This window comes from Oncorhynchus masou, unplaced genomic scaffold (genome assembly GCF_036934945.1).
Source record: "Oncorhynchus masou masou isolate Uvic2021 unplaced genomic scaffold, UVic_Omas_1.1 unplaced_scaffold_806, whole genome shotgun sequence".
In the NCBI taxonomy this organism is placed as follows: domain Eukaryota; kingdom Metazoa; phylum Chordata; class Actinopteri; order Salmoniformes; family Salmonidae; genus Oncorhynchus; species Oncorhynchus masou.
This window is the reverse complement of record NW_027014530.1, coordinates 76,546-103,707: the sequence shown is the minus strand read 5'-3', so window position 1 is coordinate 103,707 and position 27,162 is coordinate 76,546. Positions and strand designations below refer to the sequence as shown.

At 42.6% G+C, this 27,162-nt stretch overlaps 1 long non-coding RNA gene across 1 annotated transcript in view; it reads left to right on the top strand.

The window, feature by feature from the left end:
• LOC135537516 (uncharacterized) overlaps positions 1 to 18,580 on the top strand; it is a 29,785-nt gene extending 11,205 nt beyond the window's left edge. Inside the window, exon 3 of the long non-coding RNA XR_010455237.1 lies at positions 18,470 to 18,580. This is a non-coding gene — a long non-coding RNA (uncharacterized LOC135537516). The remainder of the gene's footprint in view (positions 1 to 18,469) is intronic.
• The last annotated feature ends 8,582 nt before the right edge of the window (positions 18,581 to 27,162 follow it).

Genomic DNA, 27,162 nt, shown 5'->3' with positions numbered 1-27,162 from the left:
CTGGTGTAAAGACATGGATTGTCCAGCATGTGGTAAGAAAATGCACATTTGACAAAACCTCTAGAAACAAAAAGAGAACAGAAAATGCTAAACGGGAAACAATAAAATGTCATTTCAACAAAAGACAAATGGACATGTTCACACCGTTAAGAAAGAGAACACTGAGGTGAGTGACTCATCAGACCAGGAAGTCACACTGAAACACCTTCCACTTCAACCAGCGCCCCTCGTGTTAAAGACTTACACAGGAGAATCTGTCGCTGTGAGAGGCATCACTGATGTCGCACTTCAGGTAAACAGACAAACTGAAAAGCTGCCGCTATGTTGTGAAGGGAGACTATGCATCACTACTGGGATGTTCATAGTTGGAGGAAATCACACTGGACTGGTCATCAGTGCAGACAATGACAGACCTACCTGTCATCTAAAATAATCACACTGGACTGGCCATCAGTGCAGACAATGACAGACCCACCTGTCATCTTAAAGAATCCCACTGGACTGGTCATCAGTGAAGACAATGACAGACCTACCTGTCATCTTAAAGAATCACACTGGACTGGTCATCAGTGCAGACAATGACAGACCTACCTGTCATCTAAAATAATCACACTGGACTGGCCATCAGTGCAGACAATGACAGACCTACCTGCCATCTAAAATAATCACACTGGACTGGCCATCAGTGCAGACAATGACAGACCCACCTGTCATCTTAAAGAATCCCACTGGACTGGTCATCAGTGAAGACAATGACAGACCCACCTGCCATCTTAAAGAATCACACTGGACTGGCCATCAGTGCAGACAATGACAGACCTACCTGTCATCTTAAAGAATCCCACTGGACTGGTCATCAGTGAAGACAATGACAGACCTACCTGTCATCTTAAAGAATCACACTGGACTGGTCATCAGTGCAGACAATGACAGACCGACCTGCCATCTTAAAGAAACATATTTAATGGACAGCAGGGTTGTATGAATAGGTATAGGTAGTATGAATTGGTATAGGTAGTATGAATGGGTATAGGTAGTATGAATGGGTATAGGTAGTATGAATGGGTATAGGTAGTATGAATGGGTATAGGTAGTATGAATAGGTAGTATGAATGGGTATAGGTAGTATGAATGGGTATAGATAGTATGAATGGGTATAGGTAGTATGAATGGGTGTAGGTAGTATGAATGGGTATAGGTAGTATGAATGGGTATAGGTATTATGAATGGGTATAGGTAGTATGAATGGGTATAGGTAGTATGAATGGGTATAGGTAGTATGAATGGGTATATGTAGTATGAATAGGTATAGGTAGAATGAATAGGTAGTATGAATGGCTATAGATAGTATGACTAGGTAGTATGAATGGGTATAGGTAGTATGAATGGGTATAGGTAGTATGAATGGGTATAGGTAGTATGAATGGGTATAGGTAGTATGAATAGGTAGTATGAATGGGTATAGGTAGTATGAATAGGTAGTATGAATGGGTATAGATAGTATGAATGGGTATAGGTAGTATGAATGGGTATAGGTAGTATGAATGGGTATAGATAGTATGAATGGGTATAGGTAGTATAAATGGGTATATGTAGTATGAATGGGTATAGGTAGTGTGAATAGGTAGTATGAATGGATATATGTAGTATGAATGGGTATAGGTAGTATGAATAGGTAGTATGAATGGGTATAGGTAGTATGAATGGGTATAGGTAGTATGAATGGGTATAGGTAGTATGAATGGGTATAGGTAGTATGAATGGGTATAGGTAGTATGAATAGGTAGTATGAATATATATAGGTAGTATGAATGGGTATAGGTAGTATACATCGGTATAGGTAGTATGAATGGGTATAGTTAGTATGAATGGGTATAGGTAGTATGAATAGGTAGTATGAATGGGTATAGGTAGTATGAATAGGTAGTATGAATGGGTATAGATAGTATGAATGGGTATAGGTAGTATGAATGGGTATAGGTAGTATGAATGGGTATAGGTAGTATGAATGGGTATAGGTAGTATGAATGGGTATAGATAGTATGAATGGGTATAGGTAGTATGAATGGGTATATGTAGTATGAATGGGTAGTATGAATGGGTATAGGTAGTATGAATGGGTATAGGTAGTATGAATGGGTATAGGTAGTATGAATAGGTAGTATGAATGGGTATAGTTAGTATGAATGGGTATAGGTAGTATGAATGGGTATAGGTAGTATGAATAGGTAGTATGAATGGGTATAGGTAGTATGAATGGGTATAGGTAGTATGAATGGGTATAGGTAGTATGAATAGGTAGTATGAATGGGTATAGGTAGTATGAATAGGTAGTATGAATGGGTATAGGTAGTATGAATGGGTATAGGTAGTATGAATGGGTATAGGTAGTATGAATGGGTATAGGTAGTATGAATAGGTATATGTAGTATGAATGGGTATAGGTAGTATGAATGGGTATAGGTAGTATGAATAGGTATAGGTAGTATGAATGGGTATAGGTAGTATGAATAGGTATAGGTAGTATGAATAGGTATAGGTAGTATGAATAGGTATAGGTAGTATGAATAGGTATAGGTAGTATGAATAGGTATAGGTAGTATGAATAGGTAGTATGAATAGGTATAGGTAGTATGAATAGGTATAGGTAGTATGAATAGGTATAGGTAGTATGAATGGGTATAGATAGTATGAATAGGTATAGGTAGTATGAATAGGTATAGGTAGTATGAATAGGTATAGGTAGTATGAATAGGTATAGGTAGTATGAATAGGTATAGGTAGTATGAATAGGTATAGGTAGTATGAATAGGTATAGGTAGAATGAACGACATTACAGGGAAGCTCTGCATTAAGTCAGACAACAAACCAAAGGTTCTGAAAACAGGACCTGCCCTGCACACAGTTCAACTATGAACATCCCAGTAGTGATGGATAGTCTCCCTTCACAACATAGAGTTGGTCTGTTTACCTGAACTGTGAAATCAGTGATGCATAGTCTCCCTTCACAACATAGAGTTGGTCTGTTTACCTGAACTGTGACATCAGTGATGCAGAGTCTCCCTTCACAACATAGACTTGGTCTGTTTACCTGAACTGTGACATCAGCGATGCAGAGTCTCCCTTCACAACATAGAGTTGGTCTGTTTACCTGAACTGTGACATCAGTGATGCAGAGTCTCCCTTCACAACATAGACTTGGTCTGTTTACCTGAACTGTGACATCAGCGATGCAGAGTCTCCCTTCACAACATAGAGTTGGTCTGTTTACCTGAACTGTGACATCAGCGATGCAGAGTCTCCCTTCACAACATAGAGTTGGTCTGTTTACCTGAACAGTGACATCAGCGATGCCTCTCACAGCGACAGATTCACCTGTATACGTCTTTAACACGACCAAAAGTCAATGCTGACTTGGAGGCTTTTGTCAAGAACAAAGTACTGGAGCCGATCAGCATGAGTGAATCCTATCAGAACACCCATCTACCAGTCCTTAATAACACTAGAACCACCTGGTCTTTCAGCCTATCAGAACACCCATCAACCAGTCCTTAATAACACTAGAACCACCTGGTCTTTCAGCCTATCAGAACACCCATCTACCAGTCCTGAACACAAGAACCACCTGGTCTTTCAGCCTATCAGAACACCCATCTACCAGTCCTTAATAACACTAGAACCACCTGGTCTTTCAGCCTATCAGAACACCCATCAACCAGTCCTTAATAACACTAGAACCACCTGGTCTTTCAGCCTATCAGAACACCCATCTACCAGTCCTGAACACAAGAACCACCTGGTCTTTCAGCCTATCAGAACACCCATCTACCAGTCCTTAATAACACTAGAACCACCTGGTCTTTGAGCCTATCAGAACACCCATCTACCAGTCCTTAATAACACTAGAACCACCTGGTCTTTCAGCCTATCAGAACACCCATCTACCAGTCCTGAACACTAGAACCAGCTGGTCTTTGAGCCTATCAGAACACCCATCTACCAGTCCTTAATAACACTAGAACCACCTGGTCTTTCAGCCTATCAGAACACCCATCTACCAGTCCTTAATAACACTAGAACCACCTGGTCTTTGAGCCTATCAGAACACCCATCTACCAGTCCTGAACACTAGAACCACCTGGTCTTTCAGCCTATCAGAACACCCATCTACCAGTCCTTAATAACACTAGAACCAGCTGGTCTTTGAGCCTATCAGAACACCCATCTACCAGTCCTGAACACTAGAACCACCTGGTCTTTCAGCCTATCAGAACACCCATCTACCAGTCCTGAACACTAGAACCACCTGGTCATTGAGCCTATCAGAACACCCATCTACCAGTCCTTAATAACACTAGAACCACCTGGTCTTTGAGCCTATCAGAACACCCATCTACCAGTCCTTAATAACACTAGAACCACCTGGTCTTTGAGCCTATCAGAACACCCATCTACCAGTCCTTAATAACACTAGAACCACCTGGTCTTTGAGCCTATCAGAACACCCATCTACCAGTCCTGAACACTAGAACCACCTGCTCTTTGAGCCTATCAGAACACCCATCTACCAGTCCTTAATAACACTAGAACCACCTGGTCTTTCAGCCTATCAGAACACCCATCTACCAGTCCTTAATAACACTAGAACCACCTGGTCTTTCAGCCTATCAGAACACCCATCTACCAGTCCTGAACACTAGAACCACCTGGTCTTTCAGCCTGTCAGAACACCCATCTACCAGTCCTGAACACTAGAACCACCTGGTCTTTCAGCCTATCAGAACACCCATCTACCAGTCCTGAACACTAGAACCACCTGGTCTTTCAGCCTGTCAGAACACCCATCTACCAGTCCTGAACACTAGAACTACCTGGTTTTTCAGCCTATCAGAACACCCATCTACCAGTCCTTAATAACACTAGAACCACCTGGTCTTTGAGCCTATCAGAACACCCATCTACCAGTCCTTAATAACACTAGAACCACCTGGTCTTTCAGCCTATCAGAACACCCATCTACCAGTCCTGAACACTAGAACCACCTGGTCTTTGAGCCTATCAGAACACCCCATCTACCAGTCCTTAATAACACTAGAACCACCTGGTCTTTCAGCCTATCAGAACACCCATCTACCAGTCCTGAACACTAGAACCACCTGGTCTTTCAGCCTATCAGAACACCCATCTACCAGTCCTTAATAACACTAGAACCACCTGGTCTTTCAGCCTATCAGAACACCCATCTACCAGTCCTGAACACTAGAACCACCTGGTCTTTCAGCCTATCAGAACACCCATCTACCAGTCCTGAACACTAGAACCACCTGGTCTTTCAGCCTATCAGAACACCCATCTACCAGTCCTTAATAACACTAGAACCACCTGGTCTTTCAGCCTATCAGAACACCCATCTACCAGTCCTGAACACAAGAACCACCTGGTCTTTCAGCCTATCAGAACACCCATCTACCAGTCCTTAATAACACTAGAACCACCTGGTCTTTCAGACTATCAGAACACCCATCTACCAGTCCTTAATAACACTAGAACCACCTGGTCTTTCAGCCTATCAGAACACCCATCTACCAGTCCTTAATAACACTAGAACCACCTGGTCTTTGAGCCTATCAGAACACCCATCTACCAGTCCTTAATAACACTAGAACCACCTGGTCTTTCAGCCTATCAGAACACCCATCTACCAGTCCTTAATAACACTAGAACCACCTGGTCTTTCAGCCTATCAGAACACCCATCTACCAGTCCTTAATAACACTAGAACCACCTGGTCTTTCAGCCTATTTCCATAATTAAAGGGGATACTAGTTGGTGTCTGTATATGGTAGAGATACTGTATATACTGTAATGACCTGGATAGATCATAAAGGGGATACTAGTTGGTGTCTGTATATGGTAGAGATACTGTATATACTGTAATGACCTGGCTAGATCATAAAGGGGATACTAGTTGGTGTCTGTATATGGTAGAGATACTGTATATACTGTAATGACCTGGCTAGATCATAAAGGGGATACTAGTTGGTGTCTGTATATGGTAGAGATACTGTATATACTGTAATGACCTGGCTAGATCATAAAGGGGATACTAGTGGTGTCTGTATATGGTAGAGATACTGTATATACTGTAATGACCTGGCTAGATTATAAAGGGGATACTAGTTGGTGTCTGTATATGGTAGAGATACTGTATATACTGTAATGACCTGGCTAGATAATAAAGGGGATACTAGTTGGTGTCTGTATATGGTAGAGATACTGTATATACTGTAATGACCTGGCTAGATTATAAAGCGGATACTAGTTGGTGTCTGTATATGGTAGAGATACTGTATATACTGTAATGACCTGGCTAGATAATAAAGGGGATACTAGTTGGTGTCTGTATATGGTAGAGATACTGTATATACTGTAATGACCTGACTAGATCATAAAGGGGATACTAGTTGGTGTCTGTATATGGTAGAGATACTGTATATACTGTAATGACCTGGCTAGATAATAAAGGGGATACTAGTTGGTGTCTGTATATGGTAGAGATACTGTATATACTGTAATGACCTGGCTAGATAATAAAGGGGATACTAGTTGCTGTCTTTATATGGTAGAGATACTGTATATACTGTAATGACCTGGCTAGATCATAAAGGGGATACTAGTTGGTGTCTGTATATGGTAGAGATACTGTATATACTGTAATGACCTGGCTAGATCATAAAGGGGATACTAGTTGGTGTCTGTATATGGTAGAGATACTGTATATACTGTAATGACCTGGCTAGATAATAAAGGGGATACTAGTTGCTGTCTGTATATGGTAGAGATACTGTATATACTGTAATGACCTGGCTAGATCATAAAGGGGATACTAGTTGGTGTCTGTATATGGTAGAGATACTGTATATACTGTAATGACCTGGCTAGATCTTAAAGTGGATACTAGTTGGTGTCTGTATATGGTAGAGATACTGTATATACTGTAATGACCTGGCTAGATCATAAAGGGGATACTAGTTGGTGTCTGTATATGGTAGAGATACTGTAGATACTGTAATGACCTGGCTAGATCATAAAGGGGATACTAGTTGGTGTCTGTATATGGTAGAGATACTGTATATACTGTAATGACCTGGATAGATCATAAAGGGGATACTAGTTGCTGTCTGTATATGGTACAGATACTGTATATACTGTAATGACCTGGATAGATCATAAAGGGGATACTAGTTGCTGTCTGTATATGGTAGAGATACTGTATATACTGTAATGACCTGGCTAGATCATAAAGGGGATACTAGTTGGTGTCTGTATATGGTAGAGATACTGTATATACTGTAATGACCTGGCTAGATCATAAATGGGATACTAGTTGGTGTCTGTATATGGTAGAGATACTGTATATACTGTAATGACCTGGCTAGATCATAAAGGGGATACTAGTTGGTGTCTGTATATGGTAGAGATACTGTATATACTGTAATGACCTGGCTAGATCATAAAGGGGATACTAGTTGGTGTCTGTATACGGTAGAGATACTGTATATACTGTAATGACCCGGCTAGATCATAAAGGGGATACTCGTTGCTGTCTGTATATGGTAGAGATACTGTATATACTGTAATGACCTGGCTAGATCATAAAGGGGATACTAGTTGGTGTCTGTATACGGTAGAGATACTGTATATACTGTAATGACCTGGCTAGATTATAAAGGGGATACTAGTTGGTGTCTGTATATGGTAGAGATACTGTATATACTGTAATGACCTGGCTAGATCATAAAGGGGATACTAGTTGGTGTCTGTATATGGTAGAGATACTGTATATACTGTAATGACCTGGCTAGGCTAGTCTTCTTTGTGTCTTGTTTGCAATCAACTTGACTGACAGGGAAAATGATGTGAAGATGTTGTCCATGGTCACATGTCTGCCTTTGTCCATGTCAGGCTCCACGTGACTCAAAACCACAGTCTGACAGTCAGCTGCTGGCCTGGTTTCATTTCCCCAGACATGGAAAGACATTCAGCACGTCTGTGGCAAACCAGAACTGAAGTCACATGCACCAGTTTCTATCTGGTTTCTATTGGCCGTTCATCCATTGACGACAGAATATCTGATTTTAATTTGATTGTGTTACTAGTTTCTGCTTAGTTGCAGATCAATACTGCTGCTACAGGGGTCCTGTGATAAATACCTGGACAACACAGATGTTGATCAATACTGCTGCTACAGGGGTCCTGTGATAAATACCTGGACAACACAGATGTTGATCAATACTGCTGCTACAGGGGTCCTGTGATAAATACCTGGACAACACAGATGTTGATCAATACTGCTGCTACAGGGGTCCTGTGATAAATACCTGGACAACACAGATGTTGATCAATACTGCTGCTACAGGGGTCCTGTGATAAATACCTGGACAACACAGATGTTGATCAATACTGCTGCTACAGGGTCCTGTAATAAATACCTGGACAACACAGATGTTGATCAATACTGCTGCTACAGGGGTCCTGTGATAAATACCTGGACAACACAGATGTTGATCAATACTGCTGCTACAGGGGTCCTGTGATAAATACCTGGACAACACAGATGTTGATCAATACTGCTGCTACAGGGGTCCTGTGATAAATACCTGGACAACACAGATGTTGATCAATACTGCTGCTACAGGGTCCTGTAATAAATACCTGGACAACACAGATGTTGATCAATACTGCTGCTACAGGGGTCCTGTGATAAATACCTGGACAACACAGATGTTGATCAATACTGCTGCTACAGGGGTCCTGTAATAAATACCTGGACAACACAGATGTTGATCAATACTGCTGCTACAGGGGTCCTGTGATAAATACCTGGACAACACAGATGTTGATCAATACTGCTGCTACAGGGGTCCTGATAAATACCTGGACAACACAGATGTTGTTGAAGAAAAGTGAACTTTGGAAATAAAGCTGCACCTCTTGAATGTTGAGAGTTATTTGAGAAAGGTACGTGTCAATGAACCTGCAGAATCTGATCTCTGATACAGTATTATATAGAAATCACAATGTTTAACCTGCAGAATCTGATCTATGATACAGTATTATATAGAAACCACAATGTTTAACCTGCAGAATCTGATCTCTGATACAGTATTATATAGAAATCACAATGTTTAACCTGCAGAATCTGATCTCTGATACAGTATTATATAGAAATCACAATGTTTAACCTGCAGAATCTGATCTCTGATACAGTATTATATAGAAATCACAATGTTTAACCTGCAGAATCTGCTCTCAGATACAGTATTATATAGAAACCACAATGTTTAACCTGCAGAATCTGATCTATGATACAGTATTATATAGAAATCACAATGTTTTAAGTGCTTGTGACTGAAGGAGGATTTAATAAATAGATGCTCCATTCACTTCATCTGTCAATTACAAGATGCTCCCATCTCTTCATGTACTAGATGCTCCCATCTCTTCATGTACTATATGCTCCCATCTCTTCATGTACTAGAAGCTCCCATCTCTTCATGTACTATATGCTCCCATCTCTTCATGTACTAGATGCTCCCATCTCTTCATGTACTAGATGCTCCCATCTCTTCATGTACTAGATGCTCCCATCTCTTCATGTACTAGATGCCCCCATCTCTTCATGTACTAGATGCTCCCATCTCTTCATGTACTAGATGCTCCCATCTCTTCATGTACTAGATGCTCCCATCTCTTCATGTACTAGATGCTCCCATCTCTTCATGTACTAGATGCTCCCATCTCTTCATGTACTATATGCTCCCATCTCTTCATGTACTATATGCTCCCATCCCTTCATGTACTAGAAGCTCCCATCTCTTCATGTACTATATGCTCCCATCTCTTCATGTACTAGATGCTCCCATCTCTTCATGTACTAGATGCTCCCATCTCTTCATGTACTAGATGCCCCCATCTCTTCATGTACTAGATGCTCCCATCTCTTCATGTACTAGATGCTCCCATCTCTTCATGTACTAGATGCTCCCATCTCTTCATGTACTAGATGCTCCAATCTTTTCATGTACTAGATGCTCCCATCCCTTCATGTAATATGTGACAACTGATAGACGTAATATTGTCACTCATCAGATTATTGGAAATGTAATCTTGTCATCAGGCTGACTCTTATCATGTTTGAAATTGGTTGTGGTTTGGTTTAGGAGGGGTGTCGATGGACCGGCTGATCAGGCCAACTCTTATCATGTGTGGAATTAGTTTTACTAGATTTACTATGATCTGGAGTGACAAATAGAAGTAGAAAAGTCTTAAAAATATGTTTTCCGTGACATAAAAGTAAAAAAAACAGTGATTTTCAAATCTGCAATAGTTTAGGTTTTGTATTGCTCCAAACACCATTTACAATCTAATTGTGTTTGAAAACCACTGATTTGAAATGTTATAACTTGTGATGATGTCTGTAACGACGTTCTTCGTTTGTTGAATGATAGTCGGACCGAAATGCAGCGTGGTGGTTACTCATGTCTTTAATGAAGAAAAACGGAACGATACATGAAATAACTAATAAATACAAAAAAAACAACAAACGGAACGTGAAACCTATTACAGCCTATCTGGTGAACACTACACAGAGACAGGAACAATCACCCACGAAATACACAGTGAAACCCAGGCTACCTAAATACGGTTCCCTATCAGAGACAGCAAGAATCACCTGACTCTGATTGAGAACCGCCTCAGGCAGCCAAACCTAAACTAAACACACCCCTAATCAACCACAATCCCAATGCCTACAAAAAAAACAATACGACAACACAATAACATAAACCCATGTCACACCCTGGCCTGACCAACTAATTATCTAAAACACAAAATACTAAGACCAAGGCGTGACACTGTCATCGGGTAGAACTTTTAACTTTATACTTTTTTATACAAAACTTAGAAATCCACCATTTACACATTTTATTTTACTTTATTTTTACGACAGCATTGGACCTGTAAAGTTTTTTAAATAAATATATATAATTTGCCTCCACAGCAACATGAACACCTGAATACTTTCACATACAAACCAGAGGAGGCTGGTGGAGGAGCTATAGGAGGACAGGCTCAGTGTAAAGACTGGAATGGAATAAATGGAACATCAAACACTTAATTTATTTATTCCATTTCAGCCATAAAAATGAACCCGTCCTCCTATAGCTCCTCCCACCAGACTATAGCTCCTCCCACCAGACTCTCTCTGAAATGTCTCTGTTCTAATAAAAGAGAAGTTGAGAATACCATGCATGGATCTACATTAAACCACATGGTGTTTCTGTTGTATCTACATGTATCTACATTAAACCACATGTTGTTTCTGTTGTATCTACATGTATCTACATTAAACCACATGTTGTTTCTGTTGTATCTACATGGATCTACATTAAACCACATGTTGATTCTGTTGTATCTACATGGATCTACATTAAACCACATGCTATTTCTGTTGTATCTACATGGATCTACATTAAACCACATGTTGTTTCTGTTGTATCTACATGTATCTACATTAAACCACATGTTGTTTCTGTTGTATCTACATGTATCTACATTAAACCACATGTTGTTTCTGTTGTATCTACATGGATCTACATTAAACCACATGTTGTTTCTGTTGTATCTACATGTATCTACATTAAACCACATGTTGTTTCTGTTGTATCTACATGTATCTACATTAAACCACAGGTTCTGTTCTTAAGACTGATGGGGAAGAGTGGGGTGGTAAGGATTTTGCAACACTACTGGAGTTGGCATAACCTTGTGACTAAGTTCACTTCCTGTTTTCAATACTGGAGGGGAATTCAATGTTATCCTTCTACCTTCCCAATACCTTCCTCCATGTCTCATATTCACTGTTATCTTTCAGGATTCCCAAAACAATCTCTGTACAGGATCTGAATGTATAACCTTTTGCATGAGAACTTTCCTGCAATGTAGGGAATTTAAAACTTGTAGTGTATTTGAGATGAATATAAAAGGTTTTTTGGAGTTTGTAATACAGACTACTTCCTCTGCAACAGCGTCAGAAAATATGGGATTTCCTCATGAAATGTTTTTAAATTTACCTTTATTTTACCAGGCAAGTCAGTTAAGAACACATTCTTATTTTCAATGACGGCCTAGGAACAGTGGGTTAACTGCCTGTTAAGGGCAGAATGACAGATTTGTACCTTGTCAGCTCGGGGTTTGAACTTGCGGTTACTAGTTCAACACTCTAACCACTAGGCTACCCTGCCACCCCATTATAAATAAGTGTGTAGCTTACGCAGTTACAAAATGGCTGTAGAAACAGTGGCACAGATTTGTCTGCACAACTTGAAGTGGGATAAATGTTCTGATTTGAAGGGAAGAAGGGCAGACTGGTAAGTCTAGAGGATAATTATTATGAACTGAGGTCGTCACACATTCAATAGACAGAATAGGCTGAGATATGATCCTTTATATTCCTGAACGACCTGATGGTCTCTGTGGGAAATGTTTTGAAATATCCTTTATATTGCTGAACGACCTGAGGGTCTCTGTGGGAAATGTTTTGAAATATGCTTTATATTGCTGAACGACCTGAGGGTCTCTGTGGGACATGTTTTGAAATATCCTTTATATTGCTGAACGACCTGAGGGTCTCTGTGGGAAATGTTTTGAAATATCCTTTATATTGCTGAACGACCTGAGGGTCTCTTTAGGAAATGTTTAGGAAATATCCTTTATATTGCTGAACGACCTGAGGGTCTCTTTAGGAAATGTTTTGAAATATCCTTTATATTGCTGAACGACCTGAGGGTCTCTTTAGGAAATGTTTTGAAATATGCTTTATATTGCTGAACGACCTGAGGGTCTCTGTGGGAAATGTTTAGGAAATATCCTTTATATTGCTGAACGACCTGAGGGTCTCTTTAGGAAATGTTTTGAAATATCCTTTATATTGCTGAACGACCTGAGGGTCTCTGTGGGAAATGTTTTGAAATATCCTTTATATTGCTGAACGACCTGAGGGTCTCTGTGGGAAATGTTTTGAAATATCCTTTATATTGCTGAACGACCTGAGGGTCTCTGTGGGAAATGTTTTAAAATATCCTTTATATTGCTGAACGACCTGAGGGTCTCTTTAGGAAATGTTTAGGAAATATCACTATATTCCCAGTTATTTAGAATGAAACTGATTTGAAGGTGATGAGGCCTGCTACTGGTAGTCTATGTAAACTCTGTCAGGACCACTTGTGGGTCACGCCAGGGCTCCAGGTGGGTAGGGGGGTGACATTACCAAAACAAATGTTTTCAGTATTAACTTAAACGACTAAAACCAAATGGAAAGTATGTATAAAAGACAATGGACTGAAACATATTTCAATAACAGCATATCATCTCTGAGAATGTTCATTCAACTAAATAAAAGCTGGACAATTAGACCCCACTGATGTTGTTGTAATGTTGGAGCATAACAACATAAGAGTAACCATGGCAATATGTGTATTCATTTCCCTCCGTTCATCCTCAAATAGAAACTCAGTTGGTCACGTCTGGGAGCCTTAACAGACAGTAGAGAGGGGCGGCAGGGTAGCCTAGTGGTTAGAGCGTTGGACTAGTAACCGGAAGGTTGCAACTCAAATAGAAACTCAGTTGGTCACGTCTGGGAGCCTTAACAGACAGTAGAGAGGGGCGACAGGGTAGCCTAGTGGTTAGAGCGTTGGACTAGTAACCGGAAGGTTGCAACTCAAATAGAAACTCAGTTGGTCACGTCTGGGAGCCTTAACAGACAGTAGAGAGGGGCGGCAGGGTAGCCTAGTGGTTAGAGCGTTGGACTAGTAACCGGAAGGTTGCAACTCAAATAGAAACTCAGTTGGTCACGTCTGGGAGCCTTAACAGACAGTAGAGAGGGGCGACAGGGTAGCCTAGTGGTTAGAGCGTTGGACTAGTAACCAGAAGGTTGCAACTCAAATAGAAACTCAGTTGGTCACGTCTGGGAGCCTTAACAGACAGTAGAGAGGGGCGACAGGGTAGCCTAGTGGTTAGAGTGTTGGACTAGTAACCGGAAGGTTGCAACTCAAATAGAAACTCAGTTGGTCACGTCTGGGAGCCTTAACAGACAGTAGAGAGGGGCGACAGGGTAGCCTAGTGGTTAGAGTGTTGGACTAGTAACCGGAAGGTTGCAACTCAAATAGAAACTCAGTTGGTCACGTCTGGGAGCCTTAACAAACAGTAGAGAGGGCGACAGGGTAGCCTAGTGGTTAGAGCGTTGGACTAGTAACCGGAAGGTTTGCAACTCAAATAGAAACTCAGTTGGTCACGTCTGGGAGCCTTAGCAGACAGTAGAGAGGGGCGGCAGGGTAGCCTAGTGGTTAGAGCGTTGGACTAGTAACCGGAAGGTTGCAACTAAAATAGAAACTCAGTTGGTCACGTCTGGGAGCCTTAACAAACAGTAGAGAGGGGCGACAGGGTAGCCTAGTGGTTAGAGCGTTGGACTAGTAACCGGAAGGTTGCAACTCAAATAGAAACTCAGTTGGTCACGTCTGGGAGCCTTAGCAGACAGTAGAGAGGGGCGGCAGGGTAGCCTAGTGGTTAGAGCGTTGGACTAGTAACCGGAAGGATGCAACTCAAATAGAAACTCAGTTGGTCACGTCTGGGAGCCTTAACAAACAGTAGAGAGGGGCGACAGGGTAGCCTAGTGGTTAGAGCGTTGGACTAGTAAACGGAAGGTTGCAACTCAAATAGAAACTCAGTTGGTCACGTCTGGGAGCCTTAGCAGACAGTAGAGAGGGGCGGCAGGGTAGCCTAGTGGTTAGAGCGTTGGACTAGTAACCGGAAGGTTGCAACTCAAATAGAAACTCAGTTGGTCACGTCTGGGAGCCTTAACAGACAGTAGAGAGGGGCGGCAGGGTAGCCTAGTGGTTAGAGCGTTGGACTAGTAACCGGAAGGTTGCAACTCAAATAGAAACTCAGTTGGTCACGTCTGGGAGCCTTAACAGACAGTAGAGAGGGGCGGCAGGGAAGCCTAGTGTTTAGAGTGTTGGACTAGTAACCGGAAGGTTGCAACTAAAATAGAAACTCAGTTGGTCACGTCTGGGAGCTTAACAGACAGTAGAGAGGGGCGACAGGGTAGCCTAGTGGTTAGAGCGTTGGACTAGTAACCGGAAGGTTGCAACTCAAATAGAAACTCAGTTGGTCACGTCTGGGAGCTTAACAGACAGTAGTAGAGAGGGGCGACAGGGTAGCCTAGTGGTTAGAGCGTTGGACTAGTAAACGGAAGGTTGCAACTCAAATAGAAACTCAGTTGGTCACGTCTGGGAGCCTTAACAGACAGTAGAGAGGGGCGGCAGGGTAGCCTAGTGGTTAGAGTGTAACTAGTAACCGGAAGGTTGCAACTCAAATAGAAACTCAGTTGGTCACGTCTGGGAGCCTTAACAGACAGTAGAGAGGGGGCGACAGGGTAGCCTAGTGGTTAGAGCGTTGGACTAGTAACCGGAAGGTTGCAACTCAAATAGAAACTCAGTTGGTCACGTCTGGGAGCCTTAACAGACAGTAGAGAGGCGGCGGCAGGGTAGCCTAGTGGTTAGAGCGTTGGACTAGTAACTGGAAGGTTGCAACTCAAATAGAAACTCAGTTGGTCACGTCTGGGAGCCTTAACAGACAGTAGAGAGGGGCGGCAGGGTAGCCTAGTGGTTAGAGCGTTGGACTAGTAACTGGAAGGTTGCAACTCAAATAGAAACTCAGTTGGTCACGTCTGGGAGCCTTAACAGACAGTAGAGAGGGGCGGCAGGGAAGCCTAGTGTTTAGAGTGTTGGACTAGTAACCGGAAGGTTGCAACTAAAATAGAAACTCAGTTGGTCACGTCTGGGAGCTTAACAGACAGTAGTAGAGAGGGGCGACAGGGTAGCCTAGTGGTTAGAGCGTTGGACTAGTAAACGGAAGGTTGCAACTCAAATAGAAACTCAGTTGGTCACGTCTGGGAGCCTTAACAGACAGTAGAGAGGGGCGGCAGGGTAGCCTAGTGGTTAGAGTGTAACTAGTAACCGGAAGGTTGCAACTCAAATAGAAACTCAGTTGGTCACGTCTGGGAGCCTTAACAGACAGTAGAGAGGGGCGACAGGGTAGCCTAGTGGTTAGAGCGTTGGACTAGTAACCGGAAGGTTGCAACTCAAATAGAAACTCAGTTGGTCACGTCTGGGAGCCTTAACAGACAGTAGAGAGGGGCGGCAGGGTAGCCTAGTGGTTAGAGCGTTGGACTAGTAACCGGAAGGTTGCAACTCAAATAGAAACTCAGTTGGTCACTTCTGGGAGCCTTAACAGTCAGTGACACATTATATTATTGTTATTATAATTATTACTGACAACAAACATGGAGATGAGGTGACAAATATCAGTCACAACTACATGTTCATGTGACGCATTAAATCACCTGACTGGATGTGTCTGTTAGTAAATGTTTTATTTCTAAGAGATCATGAATAAAAGAGAACAATTGACATTTAATAATTAGTTGTCACTGTGTTAACCACAACCAACATGTTGGATCTCTGTTTAGTTGTCACTGTGTTAATAACCACAACCAACATGTTGGATCTCTGTTTAGTTGTCACTGTGTTAACCACAACCAACATGTTGGATTTCTGTTTAGTTGTCACTGTGTTAACCACAACCAACATGTTGGATCTCTGTTTAGTTGTCACTGTGTTAACCACAACCAACATGTTGGATCTCTGTTTAGTTGTCACTGTGTTAACCACAAACAACATGTTGGATCTCTGTTTAGTTGTCACTGTGTTAACCACAACCAACATGTTGGATCTCTGTTTAGTTGTCACTGTGTTAACCACAACCAACATGTTGGATCTCTGTTTAGTTGTCACTGTGTTAACCACAACCAACATGTTGGATCTCTGTTTAGGTTGACAGTGCTCTAATTAATCTCTCTGGGGAGAGAGAAGAGGGGGGCCCTGCCCCTAAAATGAGTCTCTCTGGGGAGAGAGAGGGGGGCCCTGCCTCTAAAATGAGTCTCTCTGGGGAGAGAGAGGAGGGGTGCCCTGCTTCTAAAATGAGTTTCTCTGGGGGATATGACACCAAAACTATTAGGTGAGCTGACAGTATTGTTTAAGAATGTATATTCTAAAGAGTTTTTTATTCATAAATGATGGCTTATGGGTACATATATACCTGTTCTATATTTTAGATGTGTAAGAAAATGTGATTTTTTGCTAAATGCTATATATCCATGGTTGTCTCACCTAGATATCTATATATCCATTGTTGTCTCACCTAGATATCTATATATCCATTGTTGTCTCACCTAGATATCTATATATCCATTGTTGTCTCACCTAGATATCTATATATCCATTGTTGTCTCACCTAGATATCTATATATCCATTGTTGTCTCACCCTAGATATCTATATATCCATTGTTGTCTCACCTAGATATCTATATATCCATTGTTGTCTCACCTAGATATCTATATATCCATTGTTGTCTCACCTAGATATCTATATATCCATTATTTAACAGGGATGTTGGTATCCTGTATATTAGACTGTGATATGTGGTTGTCTCATCTAGATATCTATATATCCATTATTTAACAGGGATGTTGGTATCCTGTATATTAGACTGTGATATGTGGTTGTCTCACCTAGATATCTATATATATATTGTATATTAGACTGTGATATGTGGTTGTCTCACCCAGATATCTATATATCCATTATTTAACAGGAATGTTGGTATCCTGTATATTAGACTGTGATATGTGGTTGTCTCACCTAGATATCTATATATCCATTATTTAACAGGACTGTTGGTATCCTGTATATTAGACTGTGATATGTGGTTGTCTCACCTAGATATCTATATATCCATTATTTAACAGGGATGTTGGTATCCTGTATATTAGACTGTGATATGTGGTTGTCTCACCTAGATATCTATATATCCATTATTTAACAGGAATGTTGGTATCCTGTATATTAGACTGTGATATGTGGTTGTCTCACCTAGATATCTATATATCCATTATTTAACAGGGATGTTGGTATCCTGTATATTAGACTGTGATATGTGATTGTCTCACCTTGATATCTATATATGTTTAACAGGAATGATGGTATCCTGTATATCTGACTGTGATATGTGGTTGTCTCACCTAGATATCTAAAGATGAATTTAATTTGACCCAGTTTCTCACGGCAGGCAATTTACAGCAAATGTGCATTTTATGTCTAAATTGCCAAATTTAGAAGTCTTTATAAAACCTTGTAGTTGTTTAATAATTTCTTTAAACAAAATTAGATAATTTACCAACATTTCTGAAAATGGGAAATATAGCGTTTTGGAATTAAACTCTTTTTATGTTTCCCCATCTGAGCTCAGAGTAGATGAGATATGTAATGTCTGTCTCTGTTGTGTTGAAGTCCAATCCAGCAGGAGAGACCAGCCTCCCCTGTTCCCAGCTGTGTGTCCATGCAGAGTGACCGGTCTATTAGTCTACCTATACTGTTTAGATTGGGAGACCTTTCTGCTGAACAAAGGTAAGAAGAACTCATGGGTCCTGGTCAGTGAGTTAAACAACACTGTCTCTAGTAATTTCCTCTCATTTTCCCATTTATTTTGGTTGTTTTCATAATCCATTGGCTCATCCTTTTGTCAATTTCGTGGTCCTAAACAATATTAAACAAACACTCCATTCCCTCCCTGTGTGTGAGGTCAAGACAGCAGGTGAGAGAGAGAGAGAGAGAGAGGTCGAAACAAAAGGTTTGGGACAAGGTTTCAGAATTCTGAGTTCATATCCCTCAGTCAGACCAGTAGAAACTGTATCAGCAGCACTACAAGGTATCACGTCTGGTGAACAGGTCATAGTTCATATCCTCAGTCAGACCAGTAGAAACTGTATCAGTAGCACTACAAGGTATTACGTCTGGTGAACAGGTCAGAGTTCATATCCTCAGTCAAACCAGTAGAAACTGGATCAGCAGCACTACAAGGTATCACATCTGGTGAATCATGTATCAATACTGATAGGATGGAAAGAAAGGGAGCGCTGATCTCAGATCCATTTTCTCCATTCAAATCTTTCCCTTTAACATTAGAATTATTGTACAATACTGATTGCAGATCAGCCCCAAGAGAAATATTATCACCTATGGCTGCAAAAATAGAGGCACCGTATTCTAATGAATAATTATTCTATTATTATTATTATATCTATTATTCTATTCTAATTCTAATTAACCAATAAAAAATGCACTAAATCACAGATTTGGCACAGCAAAGCGTTAGGCATCACTTCATCAAATATATTGAGACAAATTACAGGCCGTAGTCTTCAAGTAGAAAAATTGAATATATAAATTGAACATAAATGTATGTCACTGGGCTTTCTGTTGTGATTCATTTTATTGAAATCGAAGACGAGAGACAATACCACGAATAAACTAACAAAATAACAAACGTGCGAAAACCTAAACAGCCCTATCTGGTGCAAAACACAGTGACAGGAATAATCACCCACGAAACACTCAAAGAATATGGCTGCCTAAATATGGTTCCCAATCAGAGACAACGATAATCACCTGACTCTGATTGAGAACCGCCTCAGGCAGCCATAGACTAAACTAGACACCCCACAAAACCCCAAGACAAAAACACACCACAATAACCCATGTCACACCCTGGCCTGACCAAATAAATGAAGATAAACATAATATATTTCGGCCAGGGTGTGACAGAACCCCCTAAGTCTGCGGACTCCCGGACGCACATCAAAATAGGGAGGGTCCGGGTGGGCGTCTGTCCATGGTGGCGGCTCCCGCGGGACGTGGACCCCACTTCACCGTAGTCCTCCCCACCTTGTCCGCTTCCGTGACCTCCTAGCCACGGTAACCCTACTAAATAACACGGGACAGAGGGGCAGCTCGGGACAGAGGGGCATCTCGGGACAGAGGGGCAGCTGCAGCTCGGGACAGAGGGGCAGCTCGGGACAGAGGGCAGCTCGGGACAGAGGGCTCTTCAGACTCCGGCAGCAGCGGCGGACAGGCGGGAGACCCCGGCAGCAGCGCCGGACAGGCGGGGAGACCCCGGCAGCAGCGCCGGACAGGCGGGAGATCCCGGCAGCAGCACCGGACAGGCGGGAGACTCCAGCAGCAGCGCCGGACAGGCAGGAGAATCCGGCAGCACAGGAGAGGAGGAAGGCTCTGGCAGATCCTGGCTGACTGGCGGATCTGGAAGAATCTGGCTGATTGGCAGATCTGGAAGAGTCTGGCTGACTGACAGATCTGGAAGAGTCTGGCTGACTGACAGATCTGGAAGAGTCTGGCTGACTGGCAGATCTGGAAGAGTCTGGCTGACTGGCAGATCTGGAAGAGTCTAGCTGACTGGCGGATCTGGAAGAGTCTGGCTGACTGGCAGATCTTGAAGAGTCTGGTTGACTGGCAGATCTGGAAGAGTCTGGTTGACTGGCAGCTCCTTGCAGACTGACAGCTCCTTGCAGACCCATGTCACACCCTGGCCTGACCAAATAAATGAAGATAAACATAATATATTTCGTCCCAGGGCGTGACAGTCACGTTCTAACCTTAGTTCCATAATTATGTCTTTGTGTTAGTTTGGTCAGTGCGTGAGTTGGGGTGGGTAGTCTATGTTCTTTTTTCTATGTAGTATTTATGTGTATGGCCTGGTCTGGTTCTCAATCAGAGGCAGGTGTCGTTTGTTGTCTCTGATTGAGAATCATACTTAGGCAGCCTGTTTTCCCTATTTTGGTTGTGGGTGTTTAATTTTCTGTTTAGTGTTTTCTGCAACTTACGGGACAGTTTCGTTTTTCACGTTGTTGTTTTGTATTTCAGTGTTCAGTTATAAAAACATACTGCGCTTTGGTCCACACCTTCTCCCATCTACGAAAACCGTTACAATACAATTCAATATGATTGAAATAGGCCTATTGCCTTCTGTTTAAATTTTAATGCAGTCATCTCGGTTTTCATTTGAACATAATTTTATTTGTTGCTTGTTTCTATCAAATGCAAAGACATTTATAACTATGTATTTGTAGTCAACTTTGTTCTGAAGTAATCAGCATCACAGAGAGACTGATAAACCATGTCTACCTTTGACTCATTCCTCTCTGCCTCCTTCTTTCCACTCCTCTCCTCTTTTGACCTCACCCTCTCACCTTCCCCCCCTACTCACAAGGCAGGCAACACGCTCGACCTCATCTTTACTAGATGCTGTTCTTCCACTAACCTCATTGCAACTCCCCTCCAAGTCTCCGACCACTACCTTGTATCCTTTTCCCTCTCGCTCTCATCCAACACTTCCCACACTGCCCCTACTCGGATGGTATTGCGCCGTCCCAACCTTCGCTCTCTCTCCCCCGCTTCTCTCTCCTCTTCCATCCTATCATCTCTTCCCTCTGCTCATACCTTCTCCAACCTTTCTCCTGATTCTGCCTCCTCAACCCTCCCTCTCTTCCCTTTCTGCATCCTTTGACTCTCTATGTCCCCTATCCTCCAGGCCGGCTCGGTCCTCCCCTCCCGCTCCGTGGCTCGATGACTCATTGCGAGCTCACAGAACAGAGCTCCGGGCAGCCGAGCGGAAATGGAGGAAAACTCGCCTCCTGCGGACCTGGCATCCTTTCACTCCCTCCTCTCTACATTTTCCTCCTCTGTCTCTGCTGCTAAAGCCACTTTCTACCACTCTAAATTCCAAGCATCTGCCTCTAACCCTAGGAAGCTCTTTGCCACCTTCTCCTCCCTCCTGAATCCTCCTCCCCCTCCCCCCTCCTCCCTCTCTGCAGATGACTTCGTCAACCATTTTGAAAAGAAGGTCGACGACATCCGATCCTCGTTTGCTAAGTCAAAACGACACCGCTAGTTCTGCTCACACTGCCCTACCCTGTGCTCTGACCTCTTTCTCCCTCTCTCTCCAGATGAAATCTCGCTTCTTAATGGCCGCCGCCCAACAACCTGCCCGCTTGACCCTATCCCCTCCTCTCTTCTCCAGACCATTTCCGGAGACCTTCTCCCTTACCTCACCTCGCTCATCAACTCATCCCTGACCGCTGGCTCGTCCCTTCCGTCTTCAAGAGAGCGAGAGTTGCACCCCTTCTGAAAAAACCTACACTCGATCCTTCCGATGTCAACAACTACAGACCAGTATCCCTTCTTTCTTTTCTCTTCAAAACTCTTGAACGTGCCGTCCTTGGCCAGCTCTCCCGCTATCTCTCTCAGAATGACCTTCTTGATCCAAATCAGTCAGGTTTCAAGACTAGTCATTCAACTGGAGACTGCTCTTCTCTGTATCACGGAGGCGCTCCGCACTGCTAAAGCTAACTCTCTCTCCTCTGCTCTCATCCTTCTAGACCTATCGGCTGCCTTCGATACTGTGAACCATCAGATCCTCCTCTCCACCCTCTCCGAGTTGGGCATCTCCGGCGCGGCCCACGCTTGGATTGCGTCCTACCTGACAGGTCGCTCCTACCAGGTGGCGTGGCGAGAATCTGTCTCCTCGCCACGCGCTCTCACCACTGGTGTCCCCCAGGGCTCTGTTCTAGGCCCTCTCCTATTCTCGCTATACACCAAGTCACTTGGCTCTGTCATAACCTCACATGGTCTCTCCTATCATTGCTATGCAGACGACACACAATTAATCTTCTCCTTTCCCCCTTCTGATGACCAGGTGGCGAATCGCATCTCTGCATGTCTGGCAGACATATCAGTGTGGATGACGGATCACCACCTCAAGCTGAACCTCGGCAAGACGGAGCTGCTCTTCCTCCCGGGAAGGACTGCCCGTTCCATGATCTCGCCATCACGGTTGACAACTCCATTGTGTCCTCCTCCCAGAGCGCTAAGAACCTGGGCGTGATCCTGGACAACACCTGTCGTTCTCAACCAACATCATGGCGGTGGCCCGCTCCTGTAGGTTCATGCTCTACAACATCCGCAGAGTACGACCCTGCCTCACACAGGAAGCGGCGCAGGTCCTAATCCAGGCACTTGTCATCTCCCGTCTGGATTATTGCAACTCGCTGTTGGCTGGGCTCCCTGCCTGTGCCATTAAACCCTACAACTCATCCAGAACGCCGCAGCCCGTCTGGTGTTCAACCTTCCCAAGTTCTCTCACGTCACCCCGCTCCTCCGCTCTCTCCACTGGCTTCCAGTTGAAGCTCGCATCCGCTACAAGACCATGGTGCTTGCCTACGGAGCTGTGAGGGGAACGGCACCGCAGTACCTCCAGGCTCTGATCAGGCACTACACCCAAGCAAGGGCACTGCGTTCATCCACCTCTGGCCTGCTCGCCTCCCTACCATTGAGGAAGTACAGTTCCCGCTCAGCCCAGTCAAAACTGTTCGCTGCTCTGGCCCCCCAATGGTGGAACAAACTCCCTCACGACGCCAGGACAGCGGAGTCAATCACCACCTTCCGGAGACACCTGAAACCCCACCTCTTCAAGGAATACCTAGGATAGGATAAGTAATCCTTCTCACCACCCCCTTAATGATTTAGATGCACTATTGTAAAGTGGCTGTTCCACTGGATGTCAGAAGGTGAATTCACCAATTTGTAAGTCGCTCTGGATAAGAGCGTCTGCTAAATGACTAAAATGTAAATGTATGTAAATGATTCTGTGTTTAGCAGAGATCTTCTGTGTATAAAGTGATGCGGGAGGGGGGGAATAAACATCTAACGATGCACTCAGCTGTTCTAAGTTAATAACAATGGTTTTGGGAAACAGCTCAGAGATTTAACGATGCACTCAGTTGTTCCACGTTAATACCAATGATTTTGGGCAACAGCTCAGAGATTTAATGATGCACTCAGCTGTTCTACATTAATACCGATGATTTTGGGCAACAGCTTGGAGATTTAACGATGCACTCAGCTGTTCTATATTAATACCAATGGTTTTGGGAAACAGCTCAGAGATTTAAAGATGCACTCAGTTGTTCTACGTTAATGCCAATGATTTTGGGCAACAGCTCGGAGATTTGATGCACTCAGCTGTTCTACATTAATACCAAGGGTTTTGGGAAACAGCTCAGAGAGATTTAACGATGCACTCAGCTGTTCTACATTTATACTTCAATGGTTTTGGGAAACAGCTCAGAGATTTAACGATGCACTCAGCTATTTCTCGTTAATAGCAATGGTTTTGGAAACAGCTCAGAGATTTAACTGATGCACTCAGCTGTTCTCGTTAATACCAATGGTTTTGGGAAACAGCTCATAGATTTAACGATGCACTCAGCTGTTCTAATGCTAATACCAATGGTTTTGGGCAACAGCTCAGAGATTTAATGATGCACTCAGCTGTTCTACTGATAATACCAATGGTTTTTTGGGAAACAGCTCTCAGAGATTTAATGATGCACTCAGCTGTTTACATTAATACCAATGGTTTTGGGAAACAGCTCAGAGATTTAACGATGCAACTCAGCTGTTCTATATTAATACCAATCGTTTTTGGGAAACAGCTCAGAGATTTAACGATGCACTCAGTTGTTCAACGTTAATACCAATGATTTGGGCAACAGCTCAGAGATTCAACGATGCACTCAGCTGTTCTACGTTAATAACAATGGTTTTGGGAAACAGCTCAGAGATTTAATGATGCACTCAGCTGTTCTACGTTAATACCAATGGTTTTGGGAAACAGCTCAGAGATTTAACGATGCACTCAGCTCTTCTACGTTAATACCAATGGTTTTGGGCAACAGCACAGAGATTTAACGAAGCACTCAGCTGTTCTACGTTAATACCAATGGTTTTGGGAAACAGCTCAGAGATTTAGCGATGCACTCAGTTGTTCAACGTTAATACCAATGATTTTGGGCAACAGCTCAGAGATTTAACGATGCACTCAGCTGTTCTCGTTAATTCAATGATTTTGGGCTACACCTCAGAGATTTAACGATGCACTCAGCTGTTCTACATTAATACCAATGGTTTTGGAAACAGCTCAGAGATTTCACGATGCTCCTACGAAGGTTTTAATGATGAACATAGCTTTAAGATGGTTTTGGGAAACAGCTCAGAGATTTGATGCTCCTACGAAGGTTTTAATGATGAACATAGCTTTAAGATGGTTTTGGGAAACAGCTCAGAGATTTAACGATGCACTCAGCTGTTCTACGCTAATACCAATGTTTTTGGCAACAGCTCAGAGATTTAACGATGCACTCAGCTGTTCTACATTAATTCAATGGATTTGTGAAACAGCTCAGAGATTTAACGATGCACTCAGCTGTTCTGCGTTATGTAATGGTACTGGGAAACAGCTCAGAGATTTAACGATGCACTCAGCTGTTATACATTAATACCAATGATTTTTGGGAACAGCTCAGAGATTTAACGATGCACTCAGCTGTTCGTTAATACCAATGGTTTTGGGAAACAGCTCAGAGATTTAACGATGCACTCAGCTGTTCTACGTTATCCTCAATGGTTTTGGAAACAGCTCAGAGATTTAACGATGCACTCAGCTGTTCTACCTTAATACCAATGGTTTTGGGAAACAGCTCAGAGATTTAACGATGCACTCAGCTGTTATCGTTAATACCAATGGTTTTGGGCAACAGCTCAGAGATTTAACGATGCACTCCAGCTGTTCTACGTTAATACCAATGGTTCTGGGCAACAGCTCGGGAGATTTAACGATGCACTCAGCTATTCTACATTAATACCAATGGTTTTGGGAAACAGCTCAGAGATTTAACGATGCACTCAGCTGTTCTACGTTAATACCAATGGTTTTGGGAACCAGCTCAGAGATTTCACGATGCTCCTACGAAGGTTTTAATGATGAACATAGCTTTAAGATGGTTTTGGGAAACAGCTCAGAGATTTAACGATGCTCCTACGAAGGTTTTAATGATGAACATAGCTTTAAGATGGTTTACCAATGGTTTTGGAAAGCGGCTCAGAGATTTAACGATGCACTCAGCTGTTCTCACGTTAATACCAATGGTTTTGGGAAACAGCACAGAGATTTAACAATGCACTCCAGCTGTTCTACGTTAATACCAATGGTTTTGGGAACAGCTCAGAGATTTAACGATGCACTCAGCTGTTCTCGTTAATACCAATGGTTTTTTGGCTCAGAGAAGAGCTCCGCTAACACCAATGATTTTGGGAAGAGCTCCGAGATTGTGATGCACTCAGCTGTTCTACGTTAATACCAATACTTTTTGAGAAACAGCTCAGAGATTTAACGATGCATTCAGCTGTTCAACGTTAATACCAGTAATGCCTTGGGAAAAAGCTCAGAGATTTAACAATACACTCAGCTGTTCTCGTTAATACCAATGGTTTTGGGCAACAGCACAGAGATTTAACGATGCACTCAGCTGTTCTACGTTGATACCAATGGTTTTGGAAACAGCTCAGAGATTTAACGATGCACTCAGTTGTTCAACGTTAATACCAATGATTTTGGGCAACAGCTCAGAGATTTAACAATGATGCACCTCAGAGATTTGATGCACTCAGCTGTTCTACATTAATTCCAATGGTTTTTGGCTCTACATGCTCCAGAGATTTAACGATGAACACTTTTAAGATGGTTTTGGGAAACAGCTGTTCTCCTCTGATTTTAATCATACCAATGGTTTTGGGAAACAGCTCAGAGATTTTACGATGCTCTCAGCTGTTGTAATGTTAATACCAATGGTTTTGGGAAACAGTATTCGGAGATTTAACGATGCTTATTACCAATGGTTTTGGGAGACAGCTGAATGCACTCAGCTGTTCTTTAACCAATGGTTTTGGAAACAGCTCAGAGATTTAACGATGCACTCAGCTGTTCTACGTTAATACCAATGGTTTGGGCAACAGCTCAGAGATTTAACGATGCACTCAGCTATTCTACATTAATACCAATGGTTTTGGGAAACAGCTCAGAGATTTAACGATGCACTCAGCTGTTCTACGTTAATACCAATGGTTTTGGGAAACAGCTCAGAGATTTAACGATGCACTCAGCTGTTCTAATGTCATTACCAATGGTTTTGGGAAACAGCTCAGAGATTTAATGATGCACTCAGCTGTTCTACATTAATACCAATGGTTTTGGGAAACAGCTCAGAGATTTAACATGCACTCAGCTGTTCTAC